This window comes from Bombyx mori, chromosome 5 (assembly GCF_030269925.1).
Source record: "Bombyx mori chromosome 5, ASM3026992v2".
Classification (NCBI taxonomy): Eukaryota; Metazoa; Arthropoda; class Insecta; order Lepidoptera; family Bombycidae; genus Bombyx; species Bombyx mori.
This window is the reverse complement of record NC_085111.1, coordinates 17,955,559-17,976,643: the sequence shown is the minus strand read 5'-3', so window position 1 is coordinate 17,976,643 and position 21,085 is coordinate 17,955,559. Positions and strand designations below refer to the sequence as shown.

General features: G+C 37.6%; 1 protein-coding gene across 1 annotated transcript in view; it reads right to left on the bottom strand.

Annotated features, from left to right (window-relative positions):
* Positions 1 to 7,281, bottom strand: part of LOC101739674 (short-chain dehydrogenase/reductase family 16C member 6) — a 50,140-nt gene extending 42,859 nt beyond the window's left edge. Inside the window, exon 1 of the mRNA XM_012688457.4 lies at positions 7,093 to 7,281. The gene's annotated coding sequence lies outside the window, so the exon portion shown is untranslated. The remainder of the gene's footprint in view (positions 1 to 7,092) is intronic.
* Between the last annotated feature and the right edge of the window lie 13,804 nt (positions 7,282 to 21,085).

The window sequence follows — 21,085 nt, the reverse complement described above, 5'->3', positions numbered from 1 at the left end:
TTAGCACATCCTCAGTGTATCGAGTAAACATCTGGACATGACAATGATGTTACGAACTCCACGGCACGTATACGTAATAATCATAACATGGTTATTGAGTCTGAAGCAACAGAATCGTCTAAATATACAAAAAAAATTAATGCTGGAATCAGTATTCATGTCACAGAAGGAGACATTTCGCTCAGGTACGTAATGTAGTTAATTTCTGACCTAGAAAACGTTTTTTTAAGTATGTATATAGACGAAATTTATAGACAGATAGATGTAAGAATGTGTTTTTTATTTTAATTTCAAGACCGATAGTAATCGAGGTTGTCAGAATATGAATGAGTAAGAAGACTGTTTCTAAAGCCGAAATAATTATTAGTTGACGCTTTTACGTAAACACCTTTTTCTTTTTAACGCTAGGGAATCCATTTACGATTCCCCGGTCGAGGAGGGTAACGGACCGGTTTATGTCGGAATCCAGCACCTCCAGAGAGGAAGAGGGGGGAAGAGAAGGACCGAGGTGCTCCACCTCCCCCAAACACGTAAACATTAGCTGGTGATAGAGAGTATTGTAAGCCTTCACCCTGTAGATACCACCACTCCGTGGGGTCCTCGCGTACCCTTACGGAGGCGCAGTTCGGCTTCGGGGCAAACGCCCTCTGTATTTTGTGGAAAACATGAATAATTTGTATTTGCCTATGTATGGCTTTGACTGCGTGGACGTATGATTGCTACTTCTTGTCGAATAATGCTTTGAACAAAAAAATTTAGGTTTCCGCGTGTCCTTTGCTGTCAATCTTACGAGTAATTTTTTAACATTGTTATTGCGTATCAATCGTAATACTATTTAATTTCATAATAATAATGCTAAAACATCATCTAATATATAAAATTCTCGTGTCACGCTGTTTGTTGCCTAACTCCACCGAAATGGCTCCATCGATTTTCATGAAATTTTGTAGGCATATCGGGTAGATTTGAGAAACGGTCAACATCAATATCTTATACGCCTAAATCTTAAAGGTAGTCAAAAAAAAATTAAAATTAAAAATCCTAAAAATAGTGTATATGGCAAAACAACGTTTGTCGGGTCAGCTAGTATGCATATAAAATCGAAAGCCCTGTGATATTTTTATTCTTCTAGTGCTTAAAAATATAAAGGCTGGTGTAAATATTTACAAAAATAAAATGTAAATCATAGTACCAAATAAAGGTAGAAGTAAAATTAACAGAAAAATTCCATCCCTATCGCTCGTTGTAACGGATATAGATATTTATTTAAACCCAGAAACACAGGATGGTTACAATCCGGCAAGGGATCGATCATAAAATTTAAAAAAAAATCCCTATGCAGTGTGACGAGAGGACATTTTGTGACGACGCCACACATTCTCAGATATGGATCAGAAGAAGACGGAGACTGCGTGTCGATTCACGCACAGTAAAAGGTTCCGTAGTTAATTGGAGCCCTCAGGTTCCAGTTGCGCAAGACCTCCGGACCAACAGCATTCTATCCTCCATCAAAATAAATTGAAATCATGTACATAATTGAAATGAAAGTTAATAACGAATTCAATAAAAAACAGCACAATTGTTCTAAAACAACTTATTGAAAGTTATTTATTCAGATGATTTTCGTTGAGTGTTTGATGTACTTGAATTCTTTCAGAATGCTTCACTCAAAGCTGCAGGGTATCTTTGAAGACTGATGAAGCACATACTACTAGAAGTATTTACTTTCCAAGCTGTCCTATTGACACTTATGTAAGCATATTGATGTTTTCTTTTATCTCAAATTAAACGTTTTTGAGTGCCAACCCTATTTATTTATTTTACTATTTAATCGGATCATAGACAGCATCTGTCTTCCGAACTTTACTTATCTAGCCCATTAGAAACAGCCTCAACATAATAATTACTGCAAAATTATAATTTGCGTAATTTCTGGTGGTAGGACCTCTTTTGAGTCCGCGCGGATAGATACCACCACCCTGCCTATTTTTCTGCCGTGAAGCAGTAATGCGTTTCGGTTTGAAGGGTGGGGCAGCCGTTGTAACTATACTTGAGTCCTTAGAGCTTATATCTCAAGGTGGGTGGCGCATTTATTTTGTAGATGTCTATGGGCTGCAGTTACACACTTAACACTAGGTGGACTGTGAGCTCGTCCACCCATCTAAGCAATAAAAAAAAGACCATAAATATATCGACAGACGGAACTATAGAAACACGAATTATTTCTATTCCATTATTAGGTACATATATATGTAGGCAATATAAATGAATACTGTGTGTAAATAATTTATGTCTGTCTGTAAAAAAAAAAAAGCTGCTATTGAGATGAGTTTTTATTTACATAATTGGGTCTGGCTGTTTTTCAAGGCCTTACAAAAGTAACATTATGTACTTTTAATTATTAATTATTTTTGTTATTTCTCCAAGGTTTCGTGTAATGGCGTTAGCGTTCTTTCGGAGTTGTAAGTCATAAGACTGATGAATTAAGTTAATAGTAGGCTGATTAACAGCTGTGCAATAGTGGACTGAATACCAATAAAAAAATAATCTAAAAAGAGTTTATAAAGTATTTTCTTCGATTTTCGCAAGTCGTAAACATAATAATGAAAACTACTTTTACTATAATAGTAAAAACACAATAATAATTGCGAGATTAAACCGTAAAAGTTGTTTAAATTAAAGAGTTATAAGTTACTGGTGGTAGGATCTCTTGTGAGTCCGCGCGGGTAGGTACCACCACCCTGCCTGTTTCTGCCGTGAAGCAGTAATGCGTTTCGGTTTGAAGGGTGGGGCAGCCGTTGTAACTATACTTGAGACCTTAGAACTTATATCTCAAGATGGGTGGCGCATTTACGTTGTGGATGTCTATGGGCTCCAGTAACCACTTAACACCAGGTGGGCTGTGAGCTCGTCCACCCATCCAAGCAATAAAAAAAAAAAAAAAGTTAACTATTTTTATGAGTTTAACTATCGTCCCGTCACTATTTTGTGAATTATTGATGACCACACTAAAATCAGTAAATGAAACCCACACTTATTCTAATAATAAGGTGCATTGTCATAATAACATGTTTTAATTTTCTCCCTATCTAATCTCTGGCAGCTTAAGTGATTATTCCAGCAACTCTCGAACTGGAAATAATGTGCCTGGCTAATTATTTTAAGTGGGTCGCGTTTCCGATCCGAAGATAGATTCTGCGAAGCACTGCTCTTGCTAGGGTAAGTGTTAGCAATGTCATCAGGTGTGAGCCACGCCGCTTATCTACTTGTTAGATTACGCTGATATAGCCTCTCAAGGCTATCAGCTTAGGTAGGAAAAAAAATTGTGTTTAAGTGTTAATTCTATAGTTCAGTTATATTATGCGCATTTCCTGCCCTACCTATTTGTTGGTAGCCTAAGAGGCCATTCCAGCTTCGCGCATGTGAGAATTTTATAACACTATCCCTAGCAAGAGCAGTGCTTGGTAGAATCTACCATCGGATCGGAATCGTGACCCAGTGAGGGGATCCGGCGAGAAACTTAGTGGGCTGTGTCTATGGGTTAGTTCGCTCGTCGAATTCTTCGTCGTAATCGACAAGTTCGACGAGGACGGCGACCGGTATGTGCATCATACTCATCCACAGGAACAGATCGCCAATGCCGAAAACTTTTTTTTTTATTGCTTAGATGAGTGGACGAGCTCACAGCCCACCTGGCGTTAAGTGGTTACTGGAGCCCATAGACATCTACGACGTAAATGCGCCACCCACGAGATATAAGTTCTAAGGTCTCAAGTATAGTTACAACGGCTGCCCCACCCGTCAAACCGGAACGCATTACTGCTTCACGGCAGAACTAGGCGGAGTGGTGGTACCTACCTGTGCGGACTCACAAGAGGTCCTACCACCAGTAATTACTAAACTAAACTTCATGGAATGCATCGTAATATTGTTATGGTCACCTCATCGCTTGGGTTGGCCTCGCATGACGTTATACCTAATGTATTTTCCTGAGGTCACAGTGCGTAAAACAATAAAACGAGAACTGCTCGGTTTCTCGTGACTTAGTAAATTCCGTTCAAACGTTTTTTTTTTATTGCCCTTGTAGGCAGACGAGCATACGGCCATTTCGGATACACCTCTTAAAAAAATGGAATCAAATATGTTGGCGAAATCATGACTGCACCGAACTTACTCTTTTGAGACACTCGAAATTAAACTCGACGAAATTCGATTCGAACATTCTGGAAGACCGCAAAAAAAATTCGAACACTAAAAGAACAAAAAAAAAAAATTTTTTTCAGTTCTTCTCTAGATAAAAAAGTCTTAATTGACTTGTGTTAATTAATATTAGCGAAATATTATAAGAATAAATAATAAATCTTAGCTATTTTTTGTAAATAATAACGGCATAATTTATCATAAATAGCACACATGAAACATTTAAGTAACACATTTAATTTTATTTTTGAATTGCATATTATTATCGATATACACTTACGAAATATATTATACACACATGGTATGTGTGCTTTGTGCTAGTTTTTTAACGTTCTCGATAGCGTAGAAGTTAACTCAAATTTTTATACAGTTGGAACAACGCTCCTAGTTCCTGGTATTAAAATGGTGTGAGTTTATTGAAGAGGGCCAAATTGCTGTTGTGATATTCTCCTTAAGAATGTGGCGAGGCCATTTTCCATAACTAAGAATATTATTTTCAATAGACTAGGCAGCGGGATGTATAAAGTTCAATTTACACAAACGAATTGGAAAGGATCGTTTTAAACAGCCGCTTTGCTCTGTCACTGGCATTGCTGACGTCTATGAGCGACACTGATCGTCAGGTTGGCCGTATGCTCGTCTGCCTACGAGGACAACAAAATACTGCATCATCAACGATGCTAAAAATACCGCATTACTTGAACAATTATTACTGGTGGTACTCTTGTGAGTCCGCACGAGTAGGCACCACCGCCCCGCCTATTTCTGCCGTGAAGCAGTAATGCGTTTCGGTTTGAAGGGTGGGGCAGCCGTTGTAACTATACTGAGACCTTAGAACTTATATCTCAAGGTGTGTGGCGTATTTACATTGTAGATGTCTATGGGTTCCAGTAACCACTTAACACCAGGTGGGCTGTGAGCTCGCCAACACACCTAGGCAATAAAAAAAAATAAAAAAAAGGGTAGCGAAGAAATATAAAAAAAAGATGCCTGCCCGGGGATTCAAATATCTGCATCGGCACATCGCTAGGCACGAATGCACCGGACACCTTATCATTTAAACCATGACGACTTCAATGTTAACGATAGATTAATGTATTTATTTAGCAGTAGCTGACCCGACAGACTTCATAGTGCCTCGATTGATAAATAAAAGACCTAAACTTTTGTATAAAATAAACTTAAAACACACAAAATTGTTATTTTTATTTCATTCCGAGAATTTTCAGATTTATGTACCTTTTAAACCTTCTCTGGACTTCCACAAATAATTCAAGACCAAAATTAGCCAAAACGGTCCAGCCGTTCTCGAGTTTTAGCGAGACTAACGAACAGCAATTCATTTTTATATTTATAGATATATAGATTAAAAAACAGATGATGTGACTGAACCAGACTTAGCTTCTGTATTTCAGATCTTTGTCTGAGATTTAAAATCCTAATACTGAACAAACATGTTACAATAAAATTATCTTTATAGTAAACGCATGATTGTCGCTTCGTATTATGAGGGTGTGCGGCTACTCAATTATTATTTTTTTGTTTTCCTATGTGTTTTTGGCCTGGGAGGCCATTTCAGCGTAACCCGAACGAGTAGGTGAGCTCACGGGGCTCAAACCTGACGTCGTTGCTAACACTAACCCTAGCAAGAGCCGTGCCTCGCAGAATTTACCACTGGATCGGAAACGCGACCCACTGAGAAGATCTGGCGAGAAACTCAGTGGGCTTTGTCTGTGGGTAAATTTCCTAGCCGAACCCTTCGTGGCAAGCGACGGGTTCGATGAGAACAATGACTGGACCACTCAACAATGAACATTTAAGTTCTTCACAACTCCACAGCTCCAAAAACAAGACCTCTACAACAAAATTCCGACTTCACTAATGTTACATACCTAAGCAAATATTTTTGCATTAAGCATAAATTTAATTATTTATTTAATATCTTGCATAGATGGGTGGACGAGCTCACAGCCCACCTGGTGTTAAGTGGTTACCGGAGCCCATAGACATCTATAACGTAAATGCCGCCAACCCACCTTGAAATATGAGTTCTAAGGCCTCCGTATACCTAGTTACAGTTAGCTGCCGTTTAAAGAAAGCGCACAATCCAAAGCAAAGGTTAGTAAAATTTAATGATGGCTCCGTTGGTAAAATTTAAAAGGTGGACCATTGATCAATACCTAATGATCTTTTCATATTTCAAACAATAATTTTACTACTTAATATCGAGTTTATTATTTTCATTTCATAATTTACGAGTAAAATAGAATTTACCCGCAAGTTCATCGATATTTATCATGAACTCCTATAGAGATTCAGTTACTGCTTGGACAGTTTGTTCAAAACTGACAAATAATTAGGTACCTACCTACATAATGGAAAAAAAATATTTTGTATTTTACAGCACACAATAATAATTATTATAAATTTTTACAAAAAAAAAAAATATATAGTAAATACAATAATATCGTAGATATTGTTTGTTTTCTGTAGGTGTATCGTATAAAAACACAGTCATATTATAGTTAGCATTGCCTTTTTACTATTTTTTTCTATTCTTGTTTACTTTTTGTTATTACTGAAAAAACAAACCGCCCGAATTGGGAGCATCGTCTTTAAGTCGTTTAACAATCTAATGAATTTGTAGTATTTCGAAGTACCTATCTACCTACGTAAATGCGCACTAATAAACGATAATGAAAATATTAAATAAAATAATATTTTTTTATATTAACGACAAGAAGTAATGTGTACACTAAATAAAACAGAATAACCGAATTTTTTTTCGAAATCTTAAAATATTAATACTATTCTTTTTGTGTACGATCAATACTTTACAAGCCACATAGGTGTCATGTTATTAGAACTACAATTACAGTTTATAGTACTTACTTAATTAACTTTGCAAGTTTACAGCGGTAATTCAAAACAACTCGTTAATTGTAACGCGAGAAACGTTCGCATCAATGCTAATGTCGCGATTAACTGAATCAAATTTTGTTTGGCGCGACCGCCACGAGTGACCGAAGCGCGAAGCGAACGCAGCTGTGCTCTGTCTGACTAAAATCGTCTGTCACAACAGTGTATAAAAACCAGTATGTTAACTTAACGAATGTTAAACTAGCCACATTTTTAAATGTTATACATAGACGGTCAGTTAATCGCATTTTAATGTTACAGTTTTTCTTGCTTTTGTTCAGAAGATCTCGAAGATCTGTCGTGTGTTACCGGTCTCCTCAAGCCATTCTTACTCCTACCTTTCATCCGTCAGTACTTAATAACATTCTCACTTTCCTACCCATATTTCAATAACATAATCTCTATCTTAGTAATTAGCATTGGTAAGATATAATACATCGTAAGCTGTAAGTGTAATACAGCCATTTTACTAATGCAATTGAGATTCAAGCATGTGTAACGAGAAGTATCGTCGTGAATGGCACTGCTCAGCTCGCTATCTTACATCTTACTTTAATGCTTTCTTTAAAGGAACCGGTTAACGCTTCACCATGGATGAGTCAAGGGAATAATGTTATCGGATGTAAGATCAAAGATTCCATTGCTTCCAAAGAGTTTCTATTGTAACTCCTACTATAGCTATGAGCGTGACAGTGTCTATCCATATGAGGTAATCACAATGCTAATAGGTACTATGAATTATATTTAGTATACATAGCGTTTTAACTTTTATACCAAATAATGAGTTACCAAACGGTCTCTACCTTACCAAATCAATTTTTTTTTATTGCTTAAGTTGGTGGACGAGCTCACATCCCACTTGGTATTAAGTGGTTACTGGAGCCATAGACATCTACAACGTAAATGCGCCACCCACCTTGAGATATAAGTTCTAAGGTATCAGTATAGTTACAACGCCTGCCCCACCCTTCAAACCGAAACGCATTACTGCTTCACGGCAGAAATAGGCAGCGTGGTGGTACCTACACGTGTAGGCTCACAAGAGGTCCTACCACCAGTAAATAAGCTTAAAGTACGAAAAGATAAACAAAAATGAATGAGCCAATTACATAAACAAAGTGTGGCATCTGTTATATAATACACTGTAGCCGTGCGTCAACGCAATTAGGTCGGCAGCAACCTTATCGCTAATCGAGAGCACTGTATCAGTATGCACTGTAGAACTAGAAAATTAAAAATTGATTGTAATATAATTCTGAAAAATTGACACCGAGTGTTAAAAACGTACTCCTGTAGTAAAGGTGAACAGGATTTAGGAACTACTCCCAAAACGAAAAGAATATGAATTTACGCCTACCAGGTGTTTAATGGTTCCCAGAGCATATTGACCTTGAAACTTCAAGTACGTCTGTCGTTATATGGCCCTGAATTTCCACGTGGATACTGTGGATTTCTTGACTTTTATTACGGAATGGTTTGGTTTATTGTACATACTAAGATTTATCGGTCGATGGGTATGTCATGAACCCATCGATATATAATAGATCAATGCATGAACCCGTAAACGTTTGTACCACGTCTTCTTCAATACATTAACATTGGCTTGAAGCTGTTATTTCAATGAAATTGAAACTTCGAGTAGGCACCTACCTAGTTTGTTGAGTTTGTGAGACTCGTAGTAAGCTTTGTTAGTCTGTGATTTTCAGTAACCGATTATGTAGACATTTTTGGCGGGAATTATTTTGTTTTGTTAATTTAATGTTTCATCGGGTTTAAACGTGTAATAATGGTAGCTTATTTACCGTTTACCATTTGTGTAAAATAAACACAAGGGCGGATCCAGCTTTGGCACCAGGAGGGGGTCACATAGTCAAATTTAGATGCGTTCGTTCCCAAACGTTTGCCATTATACAAAGTTATTATATTATATTATATTAATTAAATATTGAAGGTATGTAGTTACATAAAATCTTTATGGTGACAAAATATATAAATAAAGTCATTATATTCAATTAGTGGTTCACCTAAGTTCTGGAACCAGCTCAGGTGGTGGTGACCCCCATGACCCCCCCCCCCCTGGATCCGCCATTGAATAAACAAGTGTGAAAATATGAAACAGATTCACTGATCCTGGTTTTTTGGATTCCTCCAAAAAGGCTCTTGAAGTCACAGTAAATTACCACCATTTTACTGAGACGTTATTCCAATACATATCTTATCTCATCCAAATTCATCTCAATTACAATTTCAAATAAAACAACTATATTTTATTTCCCTCCATTGATTACAGTAAAAGTATAATAGTTTTATTAGGTCTATAAGCCTTGCGAAAACCGAACAACATACAATAATAACACATCTCTCATTTAAATTTAACATACATCAACATCAAAGCAAAATGTAATTGCAAAACGATTTACAAAATATTTTTACGTGTTTAATTTTTTTTTATATGTTTATTACAAAAGTTCATACCAAGGTTATATGCATTATTAAATTGGTCACATTAACCTTCGCTTCGCTGCGAATGGAGTTCAGTGAACGTGGAATTGCACGGCCCAACCCAGGCAAAACAATACAAGTTATTAATTTTTTTTATAATACATTAAAAACTTATAGAGTATTTACTCAAAACTTATAGAGAGATTTTTTTATTCGTTTATTGTTTATCTGCATAAGACGGTTTTAGCGATAAGGCCTCCTTTTTTTTCCCTACCTATGCTGATAGCCTTGAGAGGCTATTTCAGCGTAACCGTAACTAGTAGGTGAGCTCACGGGGCTCAAACCTGACGACGTTGCTAACACAAACCCTAGCAAGAGTCGTGCTTCGCAGAATCTACCACCGGATTGGAAACGCGACCCACTGAGAAGATCCGGTGAGAAACTCAGTGTGCTGTGTCTGAGGGTTAATTTACTCGTCGAGCCCTTCGTCGCAAGCGACGGGTTCGACAAGAACGATGACCGGTGCTTGAGGTACCTAAAAGCACCGTTAGTGGATCGGGAGGATAAGGCCTCTGCTGATGCCTTTGTGTTTGAAATTAATTAGAAACTATTATTATTCCGATTCGATCAACACAAGTTTAAAAATGGAGTGTCTATTACTAATATTACTCTTCATTCGCGAACCAACTGCCCTTGAGTTGTTAGATCTCCTTCGGAGGCGCTCCCGTAGCTGTTAGCAAATCCCACGCCTCCTGGCAGAGCCTTTGCTCGCCCACGTGTCCTGGTGAAAACGGGAAAGGTCTCCGGGCCACCAGCAATCCTTCAACAATAAAATTAAAAAAGTACTCTGCTTGTAAATAGAAATAGTTGAGAATGTAGTAAAAAATAAAGAAAGATCCTCAAAAACTCAAAACCTACTTTATTTATGGCTGTTTTATGATGGCAAACGAGCTACGATACATCTTATGGTAAGTGGTCCCCGTCGCTCCCAGCATCAGCAAAGCTAGCGGCACAGACGAACTGTTCTATGGTATAATATTCATTTTACTATGATCGGGCCTCACTTAATTCTATTAAATTTGTTTACTCGGGATTTCCTACAAAATATTACGTGCCCGAAAGAATTGTTATTAAATACGTAATAGATAGTTAATTTGTACGTGAATATGTATGTTTACACGTATGTTGTTATTTTAATACTTCTCCCTCTCTTACAGGACAATACAACATTCACAACAATACAAATGGGTTAGCACTAAGTTAATTGGGATTAAAGATGGACATCAAAGTTAACTGATCAATTTTCAAATCACAATCCAAAATCTATATTGATTCAAATATAAAGACGGAATATTGGGAGGCTTTTTTCCAATATTTCTTCCAATTTATATATCGGCTAGAAAACAGCGAACAAAACCAAAATGTAATGAAAGAAAATATACATATCACAAAACTACATTTTTGTGAAAAAGGAGTGTAAATTTCAGCCAAAGTGTATCAAGATACAGTCTTGAATCGTGTTGTGAAACCTCTCAGCAATACAATTTTTAAAAATATTTCTAACGGGACTCTGCACCTGGTCACAAGGCACAAATTACCCATGCCTGGCTCGAAACCAACGTTCCAGACTTTATAAGGGCTGACGATGGACCCCTTTGTCATGGCGCCACAATTCCAAGGAGGATCCCTGCAACCTTCCGAGAGTATCGGGATACCGCCACCGTGCTTGACTATACTCCTTGTGTATTAATGATTTTTAAAAGCATTGTTTACAGGACGTCGAACATAGCGCCTTCCATCGGAACTTACTATATCTATTTTTGTTTCATCTGAAAATAACACTTTTTCCATTCTCGTATCGTCCAACCAACATATTTTTTAGCGAATAATAATCGCTTCTCTCGGTGTTGCTTGGTAAGAAGCGGACCTTTCGAGAGGCTCTTCCAAACAATTTAGCTTCCACTAATCTTCGGTGTATCAATCAGTCTTGACGAGATGTTTCTCGGGTTATCAGACAAAATAACTTCATTTTTGATCTGGTTGGAGATTTTAATTGCGTCTCTGAGCTCATCCACCCAATAAAATTCCATATTGTGGATGGATGGATATAATCTATACTAATATTATAAAGAGAAAAGATTTGTTTGTTTGTTTGTTTTTTTTTTATGATTGAACGATTACTGCTGGCCCGGAGGCCTTTCCAGCTTCACCAGGATAAGTGGGCGAGCAAAGGCTCAGCCAGGAGGGGTGGGATTTGCTAACAGCTACCCGAGCGCCTCCGAAGGAGACCTAACAGCTCAAGAGTAGCTGCTTCGCGAATGAATCTACTACCGGATCGGAATCGCGACCCGCTGAGAAGATCCGGCGAGCTGATTCATGGGTTAGGTTGCACGGCGAACTCTTTGTCGAGTTCGACGAGTACGGTTACCGAGGTCCCTAAGCCTGCTCCTAGTGTTAGAGCTGAAGGCGTCTAATGCAAAGGTTATTGGATCTGATGGATATCTCTGGTTTCCCCTCAAAACGTATATATCTTTCGCCTTGTTTGTACTGAATAGGCTCCGAAACTACTGAACTGATTTGAAAAATTCTTTCACTGTTTCGAAGCTACACTATTCCCGGGTTAAGCTATAATTTTTGAAAAATATTAGCGATCCTTACTAAAACTCCGATAATGTAACCCAAGGTGTAAAAAAATTACCTAAAATATTCTTTACATCGCGTGCCCTGCGAAAACCATTGATGTTAGAATAAAATAATGTACTAAGTACGACTTATTTACAAAAAGTGTCGCGACAACATATGTCTGTCTATATTATAGTTATGCCGCAATATGTGTTTTTTATTTTTTAAAAATTAAACAATGTCAAATATCGTTGAAATTTTTGTTAAAGACCCGAGCGGAGCCGGAGCGGGCCGCTAGTTAATAATAAATCTGTATGTGTGATTGTCAATTATCCAACAAAAGACGCCTTGGCTTTGTATAATTAATACCATAATTAATTAAATTGCATTCCTATGATAAATAGTATGCAGTAACTACATACCTACAGAATAGAGAAGCGACACGCTCCGTATTAAATCGGCTTACGTTCATTCATAGTGTTTAATTTTTCGTTAAATTTTGAAATACTGACAGCAAGCTTACTGCGTATTTGTAGCCACCGGCTATTCGATGTGGAGTCAAAACGATAGCTTTCTAGTCCAAGGTCGGATTCAATGCAATTATTTATAGTTGGATTGTGTTATTTAAATGAATTAGAGCTATGCGTATTTTAAAAGAAATTAGATTTCAATCCACTAAAGATTCTGAATAATTATTTATTCTTTTGTAAATTTTTAAGACATCGTGTCCTAATGGATAATACGTCTGGCGATGTACGATAAGAGCAAGAAGAATCTTATCTGATTTATTAAAGCAGAGATAAAACCGTTGGGGTTTCATACTTATGTTTAGTTTCAAGTTTATGGAAATACTAGCGACCCGCCCTCGCTTCGCTTCGGAAACATTAAATTTTATTATTGATAGCTCAGTCCCGCGATGTTACCCGCGGGTGACGCCGCGGGGGAAAGCTAGTCTAAAAAAGTAGCCTTAGTTACTCCTTATATCATCAGCTATCTATCAGTGAAAGTCTCGTCAAAATCGGTCCAGCCGTTCCCGAGCTTAGCCGGAACAAACAGACAGACAGACAGACAAAAATTGTAAAAAATGTTATTTTGGTGTATGTACCCTATATATATTCATATGCATGTAGTAAAAAGCGGTTATTTCAATATTAAAAACAGACACTCCAATTTTATTTATATGTTTATTCATAAACGATGGACGGTTGTATCGAAGTCCATAATTTCAACTAAGAAACACGAAATTTCATATGCCTGCTTCTGGTTAGAAATAAATGTATACGTACTTCGGTAATTAAAAAAAAATCTTTCCTCTTAGAAGCTAAATTAGAGATTTATGTGCTTTTTCAGCAATAATTTTTGGCACGTATCGTTCGACTTTGGAATGAAATTCCGTCCACGGTGTCTCTTGAGGGCTATGAATTGTTCTTCCTCAAGCGAGATTTGCGAAGAGTACTTATTTATTTTTATTCCCTATCTATTCTAGTAACTTCGAGGGATTATTCTAGATTCACCGAGCTAGTAGGTGAGCTCAAGGGGCTGAAACCGGGAGTGTTGCTAACACTAGCCCTAGCAAGAGCAAGGCTTCGCAGAATCTACCACCGGTTCGGAATCGCGACCCACTGAGAAGATCCGGCGAGAAGCTCAGTGGGCTGTGTCGATGGGTTAACTAACTCGTCGAGCCCTTCGTCGCAAGCGAAGGGTTCGGCGAGGATGGTGACTGGTGCTTGGGGTAACTAAAAGCACCGTTAATGGATCGGGAGGATCCGTGATGACGTGTTTAGGGCAACGTCGACTGTTTACCATTCGGTCCACAGGATCGGGTATGTAATTACCGGCGGCCAAGACAAGAGGGTTTTCATGTGGTGCCGCCTTCTCAAAGTGGCGCAGAAGAGTACACAGTGGTAGGCAGCGGCTTGGTTCTGCCCTTGGCATTACTGACGTCCATAAGGTAAGTCTTCACCATGAGGTAGATTGTATGGATCCTCTTCGTACAAAAGCAGTAAAAGGCTTAGAGTTTCTTTGTTTGGTTAGGTTTTTAATGCAGAATAAAACGAAACAGTTGTAATACATAACGTCTTGATGTTTTAGTGATTGCGCTCGGATTTCATGAATTGAGCGAACACTTAAGTAACCAATTAACATAAATATAAAAGTGTACTCTGTGCTTAGTGCGAGTTTTTTAACGTTCTCGATAGCGTAAAAGTTAGCTCATATTTGTATGGAATGGGATCGTTTGCGTATGTTTGCCGCTAGGGGCGCTGTTCCAACTGCATACAAAATTGGGTTAACTTTTACGCTATCGAGAACGTTAAAAAACTCGCACTAAGCACAGTGATCGTGATACATTCACGGACCTACCGGCGGGTGCAGTGAGCGGATGGTTATCTTACCAAATAATGGTTTGCGCCACATCGCCTTCACAGCGCTGCCTCATAGAAATAGTTTCGTTGGTTTGTCAATCATTTAATATCAGGCGTGTTCATTTCCTTAATTGTTTTATAGACGGTAAAGACTATGAAACTGTGATGGTCTGTCTGTACATTTAAAAAGTATAGGTCTATAGTTTTTTGTCAATAATGCAGTACTAAAAACGTAATCTATATGGTAGACATTTTTCCACGTATTTCACAAATAGACTTTATCCACGTATTTCACAAAGCAAATGCAGATTTAAATGGCGAAAGTGTTTTTAATTCAAAAATTCTAAATAAGCCGTTTTAGTGCGGAGTCACTTAATTTGCTAAGCTGCTTTTGAAAAAAAGTAACATATAAAAACTTTAACTTAAAAAAAATAACAATATTAATGCTAAATTTACATCGGAATAGTCGCTATTCCGACGCTCTACACCTTATACGCATTAGTAGAAGGTCGATATATCGACGGTTCGCGCTCAATGGGTAAAATAAGTTGCTGAATACACTTTTTTCACGCTCTTTTCCATAAATTTGCTGGGAGCTTCGTCGTCGTCATGACGAAACTACTAGCAATGCCAGAGATATTTACCATAGATACCTACTATATTAATTACCAATGTACAACAAACAGTATTTCTTGAAGTCATTCCCATTACAGTTTTGGTCAATCATTAGCGCGGTTCAGTTTCACAGAGAGAACTAGGTTCCCCAAATTATTTCATTTCAATTCATTTCATCTCTTCTTCTATATATATAAAAATGAATTGCTGTTCGTTAGTCTCGCTAAAACTCGAGAATGGCTGAACCGATTTGGCTAATTTTGTTCTTGAATTATTTGTGGAAGTCCAGAGAAGGTTTAAAAGGTAGATAAATATGAAAATGCTCGGAATTAAATAAAAGTAACAATTTTGTTTTTCCTTTGATGTGTCTGTCCCCCGTCGGACGGATTCCTTTTGTTTGTTTTTTATTAAATTTATTTTATACAAAAGTTTAGGTCTTTTATTTATCGATTGAGGCACTACGAAGCCTGCCGGGTCAGCTAATTTGATATAATTATCAAATAAAACGTGTTTTATATCCATCATTTTCATGTTTTAATCATGATATAGACTTGTGATTACCTAAGACAAAACAATGTATTACAATCTATTTTAATTTGTAACAGTAATGTGTTATGCAAAACGGCTTGAATGTTTATTACGGGCAGTTTGTCGACTTTGATTCAAAATGTCAAGGCACACGAGTTACTGCTTTTGGGCTATATTCCCAAGATTTTTATCACAGATCTTCCGTCGCTTACAATAATTTTTATATCATTGAGTGCTATAATCGTTTGTCACATTCTTGTTTGGAATGAAGCTAATACTCGTAATAAAAGTTTTGCAATGTTTTTTTTTATTCATTATTAGAGCCAGACACCTATTAGGTTAAGTTTTTTTTGTTAATTTTGTTACATTCGAAGACAGGTCTTCGCTTTTGCATCGTTTGATATCAGTAAAAGGTTACGTTAAATAAAAGGTTATTTAACGTTGAGGAATTCATTTACGGTTACCCGGTCGAGTGGGATAACTGACCGGGTTATGTCGGACTCCGGCGCCTCCAGAGAGGAAGACGCAGACGAGGAGAGGCAAGGTCCTCCACCTTCCCCAATTTCTCGCCAAACCAACTACTGACTAAGCCCCATTGAGCTACACCATACCGGCTATACCAAATCTACGGTACCACAGTGTGTGCCGAAGGTCCGCCTTTGCCAGTACCCGCCCTATTGATACGACGGGATTTCATCTCCGAGTATAGCCCGAAAGATGTCGTCTCGGGAGACAAACGGTGGGCGGCGCACAGGAGCCACCTTGCACCGCCTCACCACCGAACCGACAGTCGAGTACCGGGCGCCCCTGCACCCGCCACCCAAGAGTCCCTACGGGGGCTGAGTGGGAGCTTCTTGCTGGCACCGTCCACCCCACCCTCTGCGCTGAGGAGCCGAAGATGCATCCCATCCGCTCCATCGCGCTCCTCAGCCAAATGCAACGTCATAATATTGTGACCAGGTCACAAAACCTTGACCTCCCACGAGTTCTGCTCCTCAAACATGCGGGCAACGACAGTCCGCAAGGAGAGGTTTCTCTCCAGGACCGCGATTAGATCTCGCCACGAGTGCTCCCAACGCGGGCACGTTTCGAGCGCGTGCTGAGCGTCATCGTTCAGATACCCGTACTGGTGGCAACCCGGATGTGGCTCTCTCCTGCAGACCTTCCATTGATACCTCCCAATGATATCAGTAAGCTGACCGTTGAAACTGTTCAGTTTTACTTTTAAAGCTTTGCAAAATCGAACAAATATTGTATCGACAGAAGAAAGATGTACCTACGTTGTTGAAAGATACCTCAGCGTTAACATTTCTTAAAAAGAGAATTAGGTAAAAGCGAATTATAATAGCGAATAAATAATACGTAGTTAACAAATGTTCACGAATGACTTTCGCAGTGAAGGAATAATAACATCGTTTAATAAAAGTCTAAATTCGTAATAATTATGCTTAATTACTGGTGGTTAGGCGTCTTGTGAGTCCGTAAGTGCTTCCAACCATGTTACGCGCTGGGGTTCGCGATTATCGAGAATATTCCACACAAGTGAGTATTGTGTGTTTCCGCTATCTGACAATAGATGGCTTGTACTTCTTAAGATGCTACTAGATCTTTCGATATTCGTTCGGCTATTCTACGATAGATGGCGTTACTTTTACCGACGTAACAATAGCGATAAAGCAAAAAAATATATTCCTTGATAGCTTAGTAATTATTAAAAATAAAGAGGAGATCAAGGCGCAGCGATTGCCGCAAGTTATATAGCTCGTAGACATTGAACGAGAACGCTGCGGCTCTTAGTTTTAGACAAAACAAAACTGGATCGAAAAACAAGATCGGAATCGTCTTCCTGATTCGTGATTAAATAGGCCAATGAGAATACGATTACTACTTTTTCTACTAGGGACAGATAGATAATAACGTCGGGACTAACGCAAATAATGTGATATGATCGACAGTGTTTCCTGATGAGAGATTAACTATGTAAAAAGACAAGGCGCTATTAAATTTAATTTACGAATCTAAAACATTCGTAGCTTATAAAGGACGACGGGTGTTAAAATTTCGTAGGATATAAATATCTGGCATGTGTTCAAAATGGAGGAATAATATCTTCTTCTACATTTCCTCTTCCTCCATAAGGTGGGTTTGACTCTATAATTCGGCTGCGCCAGATATTTCTAACCTAACTTTCTCGTATGTGGTCATTTCGCAGGGACGATGAAATAACAAATTTTTACAAAATTTAATTTATAAGTTTTGTAAATTTAAGCGATTCCTATGGTGGGTAATTTGGTTAGCCTACAGGAATATACAGTACCTACTACGAACGCGCCTATTTCTGCCAGCGAAATTGGAAGTGGCACAGGCATTAATACAAACATTAAAGGGGATTGCCCACTCTCCATAGTGTGCTAGGCCCAAGGTGGACATTAAATATTACTATAAAAATGGACTGATTCAAATTCTTAAATGTATTAGATATCTAAAAAATATATTGAAATTGACGCCACTATTATAAAAAATATAATAAAAATAAAAAACTCGTTTTGAGGTTAATTTTCTATATATACTCAATGAATACAACAAATACCTCAAGAACTTTTCTTTTTTTAATGTTTAAGATGTTCCTAATGTATTTTTATCCAATTGTAGTTATTAGGGTATAAAAAACACACATACTTCTTTAAATATCTATATTATTCTATATTTTCTTCATCTTCATACACAATTAGTAAATCATCTAAAAATAGCACAGGAGAGCATATACACGGTTTTAAATCTCGGTCAGGTTAAAACCACAATTCACACAATGGTTTTCAGCCGTAGTATGAAACGTTATTGATACAAGCAAAATAAATCGAAGAAAAATCAAAACACATCCATTTTGAACGCAAGCACAAGCAGCAAGCGAAGTGTCAGTCAGTCAGATTAAAATCAGTGTTGTCAGTATAAAGAAAAATAATTACATGAAATTCATATATCGATCATTTTTATAAATAACCGATATTGGATTTATTTCTTAATCTTTTTATTTTACGAGTACACATTATATTTTATTTTTTATGTTTTTGTTTTAATTGTGCATATTTAAATAACAATACAAGTTAAGTTTTTTTTTATTGCTTGGATGGGTGGACGATCTCACAGCCACCCTGGTGTTAAGTGGTTACTGGAGCACACAAACATCCACAACGTAAATGCGCCACCCACCTTGAGATATAAGTTGTAAGGTCTCAAGTATAGTAACAAGTTAAAGTCCAATGGGTATGTCTTTGATGTTATTTTATGTGCTTAAAATCGATTAAAATCGATTGATTAATGATAATATTTAAAATGATTTATTTATATGTTTTTTTATATACTTAAAATGTTTACTTAATACGTAAAAGGTTTTGAAGTTGGCAATATTTTTCCCGCAAAAATAAAATTCTTGTTTTTTTCAATAGAGTTACTTTTTTTAAACTACTTATTGTAAACTGTAGTGGCGCTTATTTGGAAGAAAGTAAATGCATATTTATTTATGACAAAATTAATGCACTAAGTATTTTTACTCTAATCTATTGTCCGCTTTGGGCCTGAAATGGGCCGTCCCCTTTTCAGCCCTTAAGTGGATGGCGGCTACAAATTACGCTTGGATTAAGACTAAAATTTTACAACGGGTGAGCTGTGAACTGGACTCGTAATGGACGCAGGGACGTCTTAAACTAGGATGGGGCCCTTGGGCACACAAGAATTTGAGGCCCTTTTGGAAAGTAAAAACAGCGAATTATAATAACGTTTTTTTACTGAGTATGAGACCATTTATTATAGGTAATCAAATACAGTATGATATAATATGTCATTAATGATATTAGAATGCTGCTGGTTTTTTTGTTACGATTTCGATAACGGTTTCTTTCGGGATTTCTGTTGAGCAAAATCTTCTATTATAGACATAGTATATGCCTTCTAAATACCTTCTGATTACTGATTTGTGAAAAAAGTGTAATGTGCCCGACAAAAATGTTTTGAGAATAAACGTGTGAGAGAAATTATCGGTCTTTCGGGGCCCCCTGAGAATGGGGGCCCTGGGCACGGGCCCCGTGTGCCCTTATGATAAAGACGGTATTGAATGGACGTCGTAACGTGGGTAGAAAACCAATGCAGTGGACCGACGACCTGGTCAAAATAGCTGGTAGGGACTGGATGCTAAAGAGACCAAAAAGAATGGAGTCCATATGAAGAAACCTACACTCAGTACTGGATTGATACATATTGAAGAAGAGAACTGTGAACTCAACTATAACAATATAACAAGTTTCCTTTTTACTTAAAATAAACTTACCACCGATTTGATAATAACAAATAACCAGACCTTTGATAGACTTTAGCCGTAAAAGATTAGCTAGAGAAAGGTTCAGATGCTAAGAGTGCCATACCATTAATATTCACTAACAAATATTTGTGTTCTCATCTCGATTATTTCTAAAAAAAACTCCTTACGAGTTCATTAACATGTGTTTATCTTTAGCAACAAGTATAGTTTAATATCGAATGGAGCTCGACTCGGAGTTCAGGCAACGTGTTAATGATAAATATTGTGAAAGATAGCAGTCAATAACTTCGGCTCACAAGTGTGCCGTCACACAAACACGATATAAGAAACAACCTCGGACACAGATAATATTATCAGCTGACCTGTGCCTTCCACAAAAACGGTTTCAACGATCTATTCAAGGGTTCCGCTTCTTAGTATTGTTACGCCGCGCCGTTAAAAGTAACACCATCAATCGCCGAATAGTCGAACGAATATAGAAGGATCTAGTAGCATCTAGACCGCTCGAGAAGTACCACGCCATATATTGTCAGACAACGGAAACACAGAATACTCGACTTTTGTGGAATATTCTCGACGATACTACGGATTTCGTCTCGACTGTTCTTACTGGTGGTAGGACTTCTTGTGAGTCCGCACGGATAGGTACCACCACCCCGCCTGTTTCTGCCGTGAAGCAGTAATGCGTTTCGGTTTGAAGGGTCGGGCAGCCGTTGTAACTATACTGAGACCTTAGAACTTATACCTCAAGGTGGGGGGCGGCATTTACGTTGTAGATGTCTATGGACTCCGGTAACCACTTAACATCCGGTGGGCCGTGAGCTCATCCACCCATATAAGCAATATAAAAAACAATAACTGAAAATTCTTTTAAGGGTATTTTATTGTATTAGTATATTGTTCATTTTCTATTTGTATTGTTGAACTGTTTGTGTGCTGACTATTGTATTATTATTATTTTATGGATTTTTTCTGAAATAAATGTTTTATTATTATTATTATTATTTATCTCTCGTGCAACTAACCTCTAAATCTAAATTCCAAATTGGTGTTGTTTGGACAAAACTGCATCAAAAGCATG